Genomic DNA, 16362 nt, shown 5'->3' with positions numbered 1-16362 from the left:
GTTCATTCTTGTCAAAGCTACCCGCAGAACTGTCTAGATGACATAAATGATGACGACAGCACGCAAGTCTGTCATGTAAAGTTCTTTTAGCGCACTTGCATAATTGCAGTGTGAAACCAAACCAAAACCAACCAAACATATCAAAATGTATCAAAACATGAACTTTGGTTCGGACCTCAGTGCGGACTTTCAGGTGTAAAGTCACCTAAGGTTCATTCAGACTATGGAAAAACATACTTAAGATTATTAATATATATAGCTATATCTATCTATATAGATAAATTAGCATTTGAAAGTTCTTCTGACATTTAAATAATATTCTGTTTATTCCTTATTCCAGTATGAAAATCACTGTTTTGTGTCAATAGATAAAATCACACCAAACTAACAGGCTTAAACATGACAGCCACCAACAAAACGAGCTGCGATCTGTAGCGATGCAACAAGGACAAGCAGCATCAATACTTGCTGCACAGCAAAGTCCATGTACAGACCAGTACACTCATAAAAGCATCAAACATTCTCCAAAAGTTTGCCCCACTCAAACCTTGGGATGATTCACAGATGGTTGAGTCTCATACTTGCCTAATATTCTAGGTTGGTGATCCAAAATGTGAAATAAGGAACTATTTAAGAGAAACATGAAATGCTTCACAACGTCAAGATCAAGGTCTCCCCGTCCCAGCTCCCCCTGTGCCCTGCAATCTTTGTGATTGGCTCAGAAGCACCATCGGCGATTAGAGCAACTCACTGTAAAAGTATCACACCTGAGACAGACATTGAAAGAATCCACTAGCAGCACACCAGCTGGTCAGGAGCTCTCCTCTATCTATCTAGATTGGCTCTCTGGAGGACTCAGGTGCTTATGCATATATGCATTTGAGTAAATCATATTAATATTAACTGTGTGTCTAAATTCCTACACATGTCTGAAAAATGTTCACTGTCAGTCAGGGATGGAAAATAACACCTGTCCAATGCGGGTGGATTTTCCGTTTGGCGGCCAAATGTTGGAAGGCCACCCGCCATATTGGTGGGTACATATGTTCGGCATATAATTTTTATTTGATTGATGCAATTAGCAGCAGACCGGCGTTCTTGTTCGTTGTTTGCCCCCCTTAATTGGCCCTCAATGTACCAACGTATCTTAAATCGTGTAACACATGTATTAGAGGCGTTCATTGGTTGTTGTTTGTGTTCTTTTCATGTTACTTGTGTTTGATAAGCGTAGCTTTGTAAGGGGCAGGCGTTAGGGGACAGGCGACAGAAGTCGGGAGGGGAGAGTGACAGAGTAGCCGCTTTCATATGGAGATCAGCGCAGAAAGAATATCCGCCTTTATGTCGCAATCACTTCTTCATACTGAACAAAAGTTTGCAGCTTTATCCCGTGTGAAAAAAACTTTATCCTGCAATCACGTGTGCTTGCACATAGCATTCTGGCTTTATAGGAACCAGCGGCGTATGTCGGCTGTGGCTTTTCACAAACAGATCGTTTCGTCTTTCTGTATCGTGTTTGTCACCAACTTTCCCTGCTTAGAGGTGGATAAAATCTGCTCCATACCTTTCATAGTGGAGCAAGTCGGCAGATTGGCCCAATACCCCTGTGAAATAAGGCAGCGTACAAGCTGCTAGTGTTAGGAGCTAATAACAAAAGTTGCACTAGGAGTGTTTTTGGCTTTTAGCTAGCTAGTTGGCGGTCCAGTACGTGTCTGACACACTGTCAGATCTTCAAATGGTCCTGCTGTCCTCCCCAGAGATCAAGGAGATAGACTGTATAAAAAAGGGTATATAAAATGAGGAGGTTTATGTTGAATGGTAAACCATGACAAGAGTGAGCAGTAATAAGATTTAAGTTGAATGATTAATAAGCATCTTTAGAATCAGAATTATTTGCCAATGTTGTGTACACATACAAAGAATTTGACACAGGATAATACATTGCTCACAATGTGCTTACTCATACAATAATACAATAACACAATAATAAAATCAAACACTTGTAAGTCTTATAAGTTTATAAAACAATTTACTGTTTACTAAGGACTTTTAATAGCAATAAGATAATTTCACTCTGCGCTCTTCTTTAACGCTTTCTTTAACTTAACCTTGTTATCTCAATTAAAAGGATGGAAACAAATGTCTATGTGACACAAAATGCAATTTATTATTTTGGCTGGAAAAAAATATGGATTATATATATATGCCTTGGCAAGTGAGCCAACACCCCTGGTGTCAGTGTTGTTGTAGCTTGTCACCGCACCTTCTACATGAAACACTTGATAGGTGGCTTGATATGTGACTGAGTCAGAGACTAACAAGGACCAAAATCTCTGGCTCAGTTGTGCGTGTATGGACATACATCTGTTTTTTAGCACTCATCATGCACCTTGTTGATGAGGAGCAGTGGGTATGTTTATTTATATCTGCTCTGAAAGTGAGAGATATTTTTAAAAGCTTGGTCATGGATGTAACCTAAAGCCACTGTTACAAAACTCAAAAATCCAGCACTGAAAGCTGAATACATTGTATATATTTTAAAACCTCTTGAGCCCTGACGCCCCCTGGCACCGGGGGAAGCAAGCGATTTTTGCGCAAAATGCAGATTGAGAAGTACATGTCTGAAACTAGTATTGCATCGCCCTATCAAGCTACACACCTCTGTGAAGCTAGGAGGCTCAGCTAGAAGCTCAAACCAACCATTTTTATCCACACCAAACACCGTCAAACACCAAGCATCTAAACGACCTTATATCACAACATAAATCGCTCTGTGAGCACTGTACATGGCTGCAGTTATAAGCATCCAGTTATCTCTAATCACAACGTATCCTCATATCCAACCTCTCAAACCAAAGCTAATCTCCCCCTGAGATCTGTATAGTTCACATCACCAAAATTACAGACTGATTAGCTGGATAAAAGTAACAACAAACATGCCAACATACATATACAATTACAACCGCTGCCTTACTTTTGCAGTTTTTGCCGTTTTCAGTCCAAATATCAGCTGATATGTTTCTAAAAATATTTCCGGGCACCATCTTGATTATTGCGCAATACCTGGGAGCTGTGTCTGCATTCTCTTGCCTTTTTCTGCAGAGGAGGAGAAGCGCTGCTTTGGAGAACACAGTCTTTTTGTGGTCCGGTAGCCGACCCGTAGTAGCTACATAGACATCCATGGTCTGCTCAATCTCCCCCCATCACTGTGGGTTTGTTTTTTGGGGGGATCACAGTGGTGTTCATTCCAGAACCACACCCATCCCATGGGGATAGGGAACAAATAGTAAATCATTTTACTTTGCACTGAAGTATACTATTTCATGTTTGGGTCATGAGTTAATTCAAACATTTGTCATATTAGTCATATACTGTTGACGAGCCTGAGTGAGATTAAAGAGTAGTCCTTACCATAGCAACAGTAGTCCATAAATCATAAAAGTCAATTAATGTTAAGAAATTAGCTACAAATCAGCATGTTTACTTTAAAACCAGCTGAAATAATTAATGCAAACAGAAAATCACCAACAAAAATCCTGTTACATGGATGTGCAGTGCAGCTGCCATGAATTGGTAATATTCTTGTTACCAGAAAAGCTTAACAGCAAATGCAGGACTGCATTTGGCCCCAAAAATGGCTTTTAAAAATTTAGTGTAGTTGAAGATAAGATATGTTTAACTTTAATTGCCTGGGGAAGCATTAAAAACACACAGCACATTGTCTGGGAGAGACATTGTCTGATGAGAAAACCAATTAAAGATGAGTTTTCATCTTCGAGCAGGATGTTTATGTCTATTCTCAGCTTTTCGTTCATGCCCTAACACTTAACTCATAGCTCACCTGCTGCTTAGTTATACTGCATGCTGTCTACATTACATAAACAAACATGGTACATGTACATGGTTGATATAGGCAGTACACAAAAGAAAAAGGTGCTGGGTGATGTCGATGTGTTTCTGAGCACAGCTTGTCAGTCACACATTACGCCTCGCTGTTCTTTTGCTTGACGCCGCTTTCCACCATTGTTTTGGTCCCTGTGACTCAGTCACCGCAACACACTGGTATTCCCAAAATATCCTGAATATCACTGAAAAGCCATTTTTTATGTACAAATGGGAACTTAGGCATGCACTCACAGGGTCACATCCAGACTCATGGCTGTGTGTCATTTATTCATTGTTATTTTAATGTTAAAGTTGGATATTGTAGCTTTTGATTTTTAAATAATAAAATAAAACTTTGAAAAGTGACAAAGTCTACCAATTGCTTCTAGTCAAGTTGCATAGCAGTCGATTACTGTACCCTGACAAATGTTGCCCAGTGTGGCAGTAGCTTACTTTTTAGTGCTTGTTGTCAGGAGGTGGAGCGGGTTGCCTGTTAATTGAAAGATCGGTGATCGGACCCCAAATTGCCCCTGGTGGCTGTCCCGCCAGTGTATGAATGCGTGTGAATGGTGAATGCGATTTTGTGTAAAAGCACTTTGAGTGGTCACAAACACTAGAAAGTTGCTATACAAATATGGAGCATTTACTAAATGAATCAATGGTACAAAAGTGAGAATGGCTGTAGTTTTGTAATGGTGTAGCATCAATTGCAATATGTTGGATCAGGCAGTGCACACATGATGAGTTTCAGCAGCGTTTTCACCTCAATTTTCATCTTTTATAATACATAAAAATGCAAATATGAGGGAGTAAAGCAGGCATGAGTTGTGTTAAAGAAAAATCATCAGAATTGATGATCATCAGAATTAGAAGAAGTAACTGTTCTGACATCAGAAACGTCACTGTATTGTGTTGCAGAAATATCTACTGGAGTTAGCATGCTAACCTGCTAGTCCTGAGTTATAATACCACTTGTGCCTCAAGATGCGAAAGTGAGTCACTATTCGTGTTTCCATCAGCGCTTCTTTATGTATCCAAAGTATTGCATTAGAAAAGTTTGATGGAAATTGAAAAATTTGAAAATATCCATAATTTCACAAAAACGTTTTTACCCTTGCTTGAGGTGGTTTTTGTCTTTTTCAAAATAGAGTCAATGCGCTAAATGGGAGATGAAAACACCTTTGCTGAATAAGTCCTGATAAGTCTTTGCGGATATTCACATAATGCATGGAAGCATGGCAACTTGCCCACACAGTTCCAAAAAGTCCTTTATCCATTTTACTCAGATTAATGGTCTTCAGGTCCATGTGGCTGTAGAGCTGCCTGAGGGCTTGTCAACCAATACTGCTGCACGACCTGCAGCAGCATTGACCTGACGTCCCTTTCCTTCGTGCTCCCCAACCTCTCGTTCCTCTGCTACCTCTACAGCTACGAGCAAATCTGGCAAGAAAGCACACTGTTACTATAAATTATCTGATTCTGTTATACACGTCACATGCTTGCCAATCCTTTTGATTTCTCTTTCCTTCTCATCACTGTTCTCCTGGTGATGTAATATCAAAATTTGCCCATCCACTATAATTATAAGAAATAGTATCACTGCTGTTTGTCATTGCACTGTTTTTTTTTAATTATGCACTCGTTCCACACATTTATCAGTTGTGTCTAAACAGAGTGACAGAGAAGAGCAGACAAACACAAGCAGGGGAGAAGCCCCTCCCAGCAGATCATCACACCAGGTGATGGTCCTTTTTAACTTAATTTTTATAAAAATAAGATCCACATGTGATTTGAAAAGAGCAGAGGCGCAGAATTGCTTAGAGAGTAGCCTAGCTGAGCGGGAGGAGGAGCATGTGGCCAGGAATTACACATTGTACCTCTAATAGATTTCAGATGAGTCACTGCATGGGCAAAATGTCTAACCACAAAATAAAATAAATAAAAAGACTGCTTTATTGAATATAATCTTAATCCTGCTAAGTACTTTTGGCATCCTGAAATGGGGGGCTATGAACACAATGGCCCATTGAATTTGAAGTCATTATCTGACACCGCATGGTATAAACTCACAGTAACATTTGAATGAAAACAAATATTATGCACTGGCTTATTTAGGGAACATTAAAATTCATTTTGACATATTAGTTTTGCAGAATTTGGCTTTGTCACAACATGACTGATACATCTGTGACGGCAGCGACTTGATCTGAATGTGCGAGAGGTTCTGTTGGTCAAGAAGTTGTCAGAAAGATCATTTTAATCCAGCGGATCAATAATGCACACAGACACACATCATAGACTCAGACATCAGTGCCACTGGCTGTGAGACGCTGCTCTTATTGCTTCTTTTCCTATCTTTCACTGTCTGTTCTTTACACTTTTTTCCTCCCAGAGAGGCTATAAATAGCTACTCTGTGTCACCATCTGGCTCCACAAAGGCTGCGCACCTCTGTGTGTGTTAGTCACTGTGACTGCTGTGAACTATGTTAGCCTGTTGGCTCAGACACCGTATTACTGTGGCCTCTGTAAAGTAGCAATAGAGTTAAGCCAGCTGGCTGGTGGCACCAAGCGTAGGATAACCTGCCTCTCCTGCATTGCTAGCAGTACAAAAAAAACCCCGTGGCAGTACTTGTTTTGCCACGGTGCCCTGCAGGAACCTGGAATTGTTCATTGTCCATTTTTTTAACCAGTTGAGAAGTTGTTTTTGCTCAATTTTCCAGAAAAGGAGGATTTGACAGTGTAATGACTGCAATGCCAGATACTGTAATCATAAAGCACATTTGTTATTACATTTTTAGTACAATAACACTAAAGATGAGCATGTTAGCACTAACCTGCCAGGATCACAAATGACTGTGTAATGCCACAAAATACTTAAACATTACCAACTGACAGCAGGGTATGGAGAATGGAAAATGAGCTGTAATATTAACATGCATGACATACAGTAACTGCCTCAAAATGCCCCTATATTCATGACAGTAAACTATGGCACTTTCTTGCTTGCCTGTGTTAAAAAACAGAAAAATAATATTTCACATGCAAAAGTGGTGTGAGCTGTAGTGGAATGACAGACAGGCTTCATCTGGATTAGTCCACGCTAAGGTTAGTGTGTCAGAGAATGTGATGAGCACAGGATTAATGCACACTCACACACAAACACGTGTACACCAAATAGCCACAACAGTTGGATGGAGGGATGAACTGGGCAGGAAGAGTGGAGAGAGGGAAATGGAAAGAGAAGACAGTGGGATTGTGCGTTGGGATCACCGCAGCAACTGGACCTGTGGACCTCTTGCTCTCCAATTGATCAATTGATTTTTTTTAATGCAAAATTTATATGGGGTACCGTGCGATTTCCATGATACTAGAGTCAATAAAACTTTCTCAAAATTCATGAATAGTCAATTTTCAAACTCGAATTCTTATGCCTTTCCCCTTTCATTGCAGTGGCACAAAAATTATCTGCATCGTTAAGTATGCGTTTAAAGTGGCGAACACAAGATAAAAAGCACAAAGGAAAGGTTATAGATTTCTCGCTGGCCCTCGTTCACACCACCAGCTGTTTGAAAGAAAGCGAAAGACACAGAAAGGCTGTGGGCAGGAGGATGTGAAGATGGGCAGACAGTAAGACAGCCTGAGAGAAAGAAAAGGAAGGCAGGGAGACATAGAGAGAGGGCAGCAGGCAGAGAGACAAGACAAGAAAAGAAGATGGTCGGTAGCCAGCTGTTACTCCATGATGATCTCCTGTCTTGCCATGCTGTCACAGATACTCACAAACAGCACTTGCCGCTGCTGGATTACATGCCCAGATGCAATATGAGGGAAGTTGCCCAGAAATCATTCAGATAACCAGAAAATCACAATCAAGCTGACATGTTTACAGTGTGTGTAAAACAGAAGCACAGACACAATCCCTTGTTATGGGAACTGTCTTTGTGAGTCTTTGCTGCTTCTCTTTCTCAGTTTCCCTGCATGTGTTGTTTTATCTCTTTCTGTCTGTTGGTCTGTCTGTCTTGTCTGCCACCCATTCATTTGCTTTGTATTACCCTCTGTACTCTCCTGGATGTGTGCTCTCAGGGAAGGCGGCAGTTATGGTTGGAGCCTGCAGAAAGATCTAATTTTGCCGGTTCTGCTCTATTTCTCAGTATCTCTGCGGTGCTTTATGTTGTCCTTAGAGTGCTACGGGAAAAAAGGAACACTTAACAGCCTGAATTTCCACCACACACATACAGGAGATTTTTTACCACTTTAGGTCAAGACCATAAATAGGCCATGGACCTATCCCTTGTGGTTCTCCACATGACAAGAGAAGCAAAATGCTTAATGAACCTTGGTTTTCAAGGCAAGAGACTAAACTTCCTAATTGGATTCTTTGCTGCAAAACTTCTTGGATTCCTTAGTGAGAAAGATGCTGTCCAAAACACAATAAACACAGTTCTGGAAAAAAAAAGAATGTGTCCACAAAAAATTCATAAAATGATCCACGGCAGCAGGGTGAGGGTTGTTTAGTAAGTAGAATGTGTGCTGTACCTAGTCAGTGCCAATTTCTGTAGCTTCACATTTGTAGTACCCACTAAACAACCTGAGCCATGTATTCAACAAGGTGCCAGATATGTTTCAAAAGGATCTTTTTTACCCTCAGACGCAATAGAAGGCTGCTATTTAAGAATTTTTGACAGCGCAATGATACTGTGGATATGCAACTTCACTTTATCCCAGTGGTGTTCTATTGCCCAGAGATCTGGTGAATAGGGGTGTCACAATACATTGCAGCAAATCATATCCTCCAACACAAGGCTCTAAATTCATGCATGTGGTGAATAGAACAACTAACCACATGTTTTGTTCACAGCAGCCACATTAAAAGAAAACAAAAACTGAATACATGAGTGGAAAAACATATTTGAATACAGGTAATCCCACACAGGGAATGAGAGCTCACTGAATGCCTTGATGAAAATGATGTGAATCATATGCTATGGCCTTTACAGTCACTATGGAAGCTTACTGTTCCAGTAAGGTGTTGGGTCAGCTTAAGCTCATAATAAAGCACCTTATGCTGATTTTTTTCTTTAATTTGTCACCCTTGTATGTAAAACATTTGGTGAATATGAAGATTTTATTCATTATTTAAATCTTCGACTTTTGTTAAGTTCACTACAACAAACTTAAAATGGAAACAATAAGTATTGTGTTCAAACACTAACCCTGAAGTAAGATGTTGCAACAGAAACTTTCCTCAAAACATTGTCTGGTGCTGGATGTCACTGGCTTCGAAGCTTGACAGGTTGTGCCTTTTGAAATGGGTGTTGTGTATTGAGTTTCCATCCTCGCGCTGCTGGTCAGACTGCTTTCTTGAACTGCAGTTAAACTTGCTCTTAAATATGAATATACCCTTTTCATGAAACTCTACACGCTGTGAATGCAAATCCCAGAAGGACTGATTGCTCGTCTGGCACAGACAGCCACACATGCCCACACTGTAATATTCAGTTGAACAGCGACTGATCCTCATGACCCTGCCAGCATGCTTTATACTTATGTTTTATTTATGTATATCCAAGTCAATGTCTGGAGAAGCTAGGTGTAAGCATAAATGGAGAGTTGAACATGATAAAGTACATACAGAGCTGTGTATATTTGTGTGGGTTTGTGCGTGTGTTTAGATGTGTGTGCGTGTGTATGTTTGAGGTGCAGATGGAGAAGCCTTTGGACAAAAAGTATCACCTTATACCTGTTGTGTGTATTGGACAGAGAGGACCCAAAAGCAACACTCAGGTGAAACAGGTTTTATTGAAGGAAAGAGGTTGAGGGAGTGGAAGTGAGGGAGAAGTGGAAGCTGGGGGGAACACGGGTACGGGGGACCAAGTTGCTAGGAGGGTAGAGGGGGCTGAGGCAAGGGAGCCGAGGAGCAGGTGGGACCAAGGAGGCTGGGACGAGGGAACTGGGGGGCACCAGAGGTCGAGGGAGAGAGGAGGCACGGGAGAACTGCCCGGGGGGGTTGGTGGAGGAGTGTGGTGGCAGGCTGACTGCGAGGCACTAGGGGGAGCCGAGAGGGTGCCGTGGAAGACGAGGGGAGAGGTCAGGTTGGCGATCCCAACCGACTCGACGGCGGACGGAGGTGAGTGAACCTGGGGAAAGACAGACAGGGTTAGTAATGGGGAAACCAGAGAACGGGGAACAGATGTGGCGAGAGCAAAAAGCTTGAGGCAAGCAGTGGCACCAGGTCAGGAGCAACGACGATCAAGCAGAGGTTGTGTGGAGAACTGGGGTTGATATACTGGCAGGGATGGAGTTGATTGCTGGCAGGTGTGGCAGGCAGAGGAGGCTACTGATGAGGTGCAGGTGTGGATCGTCAGCTGGGCTCAGGAGCAGAGAGAGACACAGAGGGAGACACAGGGGAAAACAGAATGCAAGAAAAAAAAAAAAAAGAGAAACAAACAGGACACTCACACTGCCACCACAACAATACCTCTCCTAAAAAAGACAGTGCCAATGTAAATTGACAGCATAAAGCCTTAAGGGGGGGATTTATTTAAACACTGTGGATTAAACTCTTAGCAGGGAGCAGGAACTTACCCACTGGTGCAGCATAATTTATGTTTATTTTAGTCTATGTTTGGTACTGAATAAACAACAGGAGACAGGCAGAGGTAAATCTCTGGTGTCCTTCCTACCCAAAGACTTGAAATTGACACTTGTTTTTATTGTAAGGCTCAGTTGCCAAATTGAGTTTCAGAAAATATTTGGTTATGAATTTATGCAAATGCACAACGCATTCTAGGCAAGTGTTATGTGGTATTTATATAAATTGTGTCTATGCATTACACAAGGGGCCCTATTTTCATGAAACCGGGTGCATGCGCAAACAAAAGCTTAAAATTGGCACACATATATGTGACAAGTTTTTGCAAATTTGGTGAGCGGTAGTAGCACAATCCTGGCAGATACTGGTGCAATGTGGTATAAAGGCAGAATACATTATTAGTAACAGAAACAAACTTTCTCTCACGTGCACGCACACACACACACACATCTGTTACAAAGTTGTACAATGCATTAGCTATATTCTCCTTGTTTGCAATCATGATATGAAAATCTTGTATCTGGCCATGCGTATTTAAGATTTTTACGCATTGAAAACAGCTTTTAAAAAACTGATCACATATCACAGTGATGAGAGAAAACACTCATTACAGAAAACTCTACAATGATTGGTGCATTGCAGCTTGTGGCATTTGGGACTGTTTTTTGGACCAGGGACGGATACACAATATACCAGCACCACCCACACAACTCTACACTTAATGTAAACCAGATGACTGAACAATATTTATAACAAACTTTAGTAAAACATATGCAAAGTACAACAAGGGGAACGTGGAGGCAGCTAGAAGGATCACACATTAGCACAATGGCATCCTGGCTCTGTCTACTAGATCTGTCCACTGCAGATGCACTATCCACAACCTGGATGAGTAACTAGTATAAATGAGTGTATTAGTATAATATTATAACAGTAATTATAAAGTGCAATGTTATAAATATATTAAATATATATTAATATATATATTAAATATATAATAATTTAATACTATACTGTTAGTATAATGTTATATATTAATTATATAATGTTTCTATATTTCTTATAATTTCACATATACCAAACAACTTACCAGTAGAATAATATTGATTTCAGTTGTGGGTTGTTTTAATTCATTACCTAATTTGTTATTGCTAAGGACTAACTTGTCAATAATCGTAATCATATATGCATAACATTGAGTTCAACATTTGAAAGTTTGCTGTAGCACCTTAAACTTTTTTAAATGTCCTGCCCCATTGAGGCTGTGATTGGTTGATTGTCAAAAAGTGGCATTAATAAGCACATGTGTCAACAAAAAGCATCTGATATAGCTAAATGGCCAGCTAGCCAAATCCAAAACTTCCTTATCTTATCCCTGTGTACTTCTTCCTTAACAGACTGCTCAAGCGGCCCACAGAGTGGCCAGCCCACCGGGATTTTGGTCCCCACAAAGTTGTTGGACCCCACAAGTATAGTGAAAACCTGGATTTGGACGCCAAGGAATATAGTTAAACATGCTCATGCACACAAACACACATACACACACACACAGACACAGACACACATGTTTGTTCCTCTATTCCTGTGGGGACATCTCATTGACATAATGCATTCACTAGCCCCTTACCATCTTAATTACATGACTTACCTCAACCCTACCCCTAACCTAAAACCAAGTATTGGCCCTCAAAGAGCCGGTGACATCCCACCATGGGGACCCATCAGTTAGTGTGCATTCACGTTAAAGTCCCCTCTGGGATATTAAAACAAGCCCTCCACTCACACACGTGCATTAATTCGTCAGACAGCCAGTCACAGGCTTGTGTCTACCCCATTGTATTGGTTTGGCCATGCATTTGAATCAAGGGGGAAGTGTAAAATTTGGCAAAGAAAAATAGAAAAACATGTCACATTGCCATAGCCCCACAGGTTCCCACATGGTTGCTAGGCAGCAATGACATTTCCTGCTCCTCTGAGCAGTCTGTCTTAGAGAGAGAGAGAGAGAGAGAGAGAGAGAGAGAGAGAGAGAGATGTTACATGTGTCTTTATTCAATGTGACGGCTGGCAGTGCATATTCAAATATCACACCACACATGGGCGCGCGTGGACACACACACACACACACCCAAAATCCCCTGGTGTGTGATGACAGGCTGCAACTGTCAGCATGTCCTGCTTCAACTCTGTTTCTCACTCACTGTCCCTCGCTCTCTCCTCACACTGTCTTTCTTGCTCTCTCTCTTTCTCTGTTTACTTTCTCCCCCCTTCTCTCTACCTTTCCCTTCCACATCTTCCTCACTTCTTCCTCTCCCATAGGTTTCTTTTTTCCTGCAGCAGCGAGGGGATGACTTCTCTCATCCCCTCTATCCTGTCCCGTCCTTTCTCTCTTGAAAGCCTCTCTGTTCGCATTATAGAGGCTGTGAAAGGTTCTGGAACAACAGTTTTGTTGGAATGAGACTGTTATGAATATGTCTTTATATCTGCAGGGAAACGGGTCATTTTTACCAGCCCTGGCTGTGTTAGCAGCTGTGCTGTAGAAGCCCTTGCAGAGGCTTCTCATTTCTATCACAGACATAAGTAGGTACAGAAAGAGCGAGCTAGCAAGCCTGCCTAGACTTGAAGTCATTATAAATGAGCCTGAAGCTGCTTGTCTGCATGTTGTTTTGAGAATGAAGAGATGTTCTGCACCAGAGAAATATGTGGTTTGGCAGACACTGTCACTGTTCAGTGTTAAGTTAAAACACACACTACACCCCACGGAGAGCCTGACATAGTCTCCTCAGATGAGCAGCAAAACACATCAATTTGTATAAAGTTCTTCCTCAGACACATTAATATGACAGAGATGGTGTGTAAATGCTAATAGTTATCCTAGCTGCAGATTAAGTGCTCAGAGCAGACAGCATAAAAGTTAACAAAATATTCAACAACTAACAATTTATCTCCATTTATAAAAGCAAACAGAAGTCTTTTGTAGTCAAGTAAAAGTACTTTTACTGTTAAAGGATTTTTTACTTAAGTAAATGTAAAATTGCTTGTGTAAATGACAATAAAATGTTTTAAAACTACTGCACAGTAGGGAAGAACACAAAAACATGAGACACAGACCCCATCACAGCCTGGGGAAATGTATTCAAGTATTTTGATCAATAAGTTAAAAAATTAGCACCACTAACCGGCACTAGAAGTTGTCTAACTCTATCAAACTAATAAACTCTGCAGCCAGACAGGAATAGTATCTACAGGCTAGAAAGCACTGAGTCTACTTTCTGAAATGATACATGGATGAATCTGGTGAGTCCTTAAGCTACCAATGGCCTTTTTTGTGTCAGCAGCCAAGTCATGTAAGAGATAAGATAAGAAAAACCTTTATTTTTCCCACAGTGGGGAAATTGCGGTTTGCAACAGCAAAGACAAGAGCAGAGATGTACACAGGTTTGTAATACAAAAGATTTGTTTGTTAATTGTGTTAACACCGTTAGCTCTGCAGTGGTCGTCTGTCAGTTTCATTACTTGCTGGACTTTGATACTGTGTTTTTTTAATAAAAGTGGTAGTTTGCCCCGCCCTAATTAGATTCACCTGTCCCTCGTTATCTCCTTACTGGTGTGATTAGTAAGCCTGTTCCCCTTACTCTTTGTCAGCTCGTCTTTGTCTCTTTACCTTACGTTCCAGCCTCATTCCTAGCGCTGGATTGTTTGTTTCCCACTACTATTGAATGATCTGTGTTACCGATGGACCTTGGATTTTGGACTCTGGATTTGTTTGCCCGTTTTGGACTGCTTACCTGGTAGGACTCTTGCCTGCCTAATTCCTCTGTAAGCTTTTGCCCTGTTGTATTTTTCTTAATAAATCATTGAGCTGTACCTGCTTTTGCCTTGGGTGCTTGCTATTGGGTCCAAACCCTTGTTTGCCTGCTACCCCACTGGCAGTAGACGTGATACTCTCAGGCTTATCAACACTTAGTGGGGAGCCTATTACTTACACACACACAAGCGTGTATGTGCACACACACACACTTATGCACACAAACATAGCCTACATAGCCACATTTTCAATGTCCAGTGGTATCCTGCTGCGTAAATTTAAGTGTTTTTATAAATGATGAAGTCAGACATGCACAAAACATGGGTGTGTTAAAGTGGGCTTTTAAGCTGTCATCTCTCTCTCCACACACTCCATTAGTATGTTATAACAAAATAAATAATGTTTTATAACAAAATAACCAAAGCTGAGACAAATACACACTAGTGTAGCAACCATATACAGTATGTAGCATTAATACTGTTCCTGACAAAACATGCAAATACAGTAAGTTCTCCAGTTTATTCCATTTGATAAATAAATCACACAGCTGCTGTAATTGTTACATTGCAATGATCTTTCACCCCTACCTTTCGTGCCTCCACCCACCCTTCCGTCCAATTAATCACAACAGTCAAAATGTAGACCACACAATTAACTGGGACCTGACACAAGGATTGTAATTTAATGCAGGTGGCATAATTGAGCTTCTCAGTTGACAGCCAGAGTTATTGGATAAGGGTTTGATCTCTATACAGTTTTCATTAGCAACCAAACTGCCTTACCAGTCCACAAGGCAGCATGATTAACAGCAGGCAATGCTATGGCTGTGGCTTTCCACGCTGTTCAAACTGATTATCTCCCTGTGGTAATGTCACAGAGGGTAATTTAAACTACCTGGATCTTAAAAAAGCCATTAGGTTAAGTTGTAGAGGAAGATATGACCAAACTTTGGTGCATTCACTAGTCAGTTAGCTTTGCAAATACCGGTATCTTGGATTTTTATGACAGTGTATCTACTGTGTATAGTATCCTTCAAAAGTAAAATTGACATGTGTTTTATTTTATTTGCAGCATTTTAAACTTTTGATGACATTTGTTACACTAGTTATAGCCATGGCTTTTTCTTTAAAACTAAACTAATGTTGGTGTTAAACGACAATATGTTTTCAGTGGGGCTATGTGTAGGATTATTTCATGGCCAGGAGTATTGACTCAGTGCAGTATAGATTCCTGGCAACCTCAAAGTGATTAAACAAATAAGATATGCCCTGTTTATTGATGAAATTTGGGGTGCTGGTAGGCAGATTGTGTTACCTTTGGATCAGTGTGGCTGGTGCATTGTCCTCCAGTATTGGCTGCTATACCACAAATCAAGCAAAGATGTACTAAGGTATATCACGTGTATTTAATAACAACCTAACCAAGTAGTTCTGGTGCCAAAACCTAACCAAACTGTGATGTTTCATAATGTTAATCACATGTTAAAAAGCCTTGGTTAGGTTTAGGAAAAAAATCATGGTTTGGGTTAAAACATTAAGTCACCATTAACTGTCGGAGTCATACAGGAACCAAACCCTGATCTGTGTCTGATCCGATTGTGGGAGAGGACTCCCCCTAAATTTTTGGCATTTCAGGTGGGGTTGAGCTTGAAATAGCAGAAGATGCTCCAGAATTGGTTTCAATAGCATCTCTCCCACCAGCAGCTCCCTCATCTCTCATACAGCTGAACGCCAGAGCCAACTTTTAGGACTGGATGTCGACAACAGTCAGCCCACACACAGCCATCTCAGGATTGTTCCAGCAGCTATCCGCCATCGGCCAAACGTGCTAAAGGCAACAGAAAGCCTCCTTCTCATAGCACAGAGGAGGATGTGAACACACTAAGATGTCAAGTCTTTACAGCCGAAATTGAGAAGCATGCACAGGAAACACAATTTAAGAAGAAAAAAAAAGAACTTGAAAGGATAAAAGAGGAAAATTATGACATACAAATACATATACAAATATTTAAACTACAAGAAGATCTAAAAGCACAAGGATACAACATCACATTTTCACATGAGCCATAGCAAATAGCAAACAAATC

The 16362-nt window shown here is 40.8% G+C and overlaps 1 protein-coding gene across 4 annotated transcripts in view; it reads left to right on the top strand.

Moving 5' to 3' along the window:
* zgc:172282 (leucine-rich repeat and fibronectin type III domain-containing protein 1-like protein) overlaps nucleotides 1–16362 on the top strand; it is a 210576-nt gene that overhangs the window by 23832 nt on the left and 170382 nt on the right. Inside the window, exon 1 of one of the 4 annotated variants that reach the window (XM_038693517.1) lies at nucleotides 13568–14259. The exons of 2 other annotated variants lie outside the window; for them this stretch is intronic. The gene's annotated coding sequence lies outside the window, so the exon portion shown is untranslated. Of the gene's footprint in view, nucleotides 1–13567; nucleotides 14288–16362 lie in introns of those variants that run through there. One more of the 4 variants, XM_038693518.1, reaches the window with a different exon arrangement.

Source organism: Micropterus salmoides, unplaced genomic scaffold, assembly GCF_014851395.1.
Source record: "Micropterus salmoides isolate LMB-PRFRI ecotype aquatic unplaced genomic scaffold, ASM1485139v1 Ms_hic_scaffold_3, whole genome shotgun sequence".
Taxonomy (NCBI): domain Eukaryota; kingdom Metazoa; phylum Chordata; class Actinopteri; order Centrarchiformes; family Centrarchidae; genus Micropterus; species Micropterus salmoides.
Note: the sequence above shows the minus strand (reverse complement) of the source record. Positions and strands in the feature narration are given on the sequence as shown.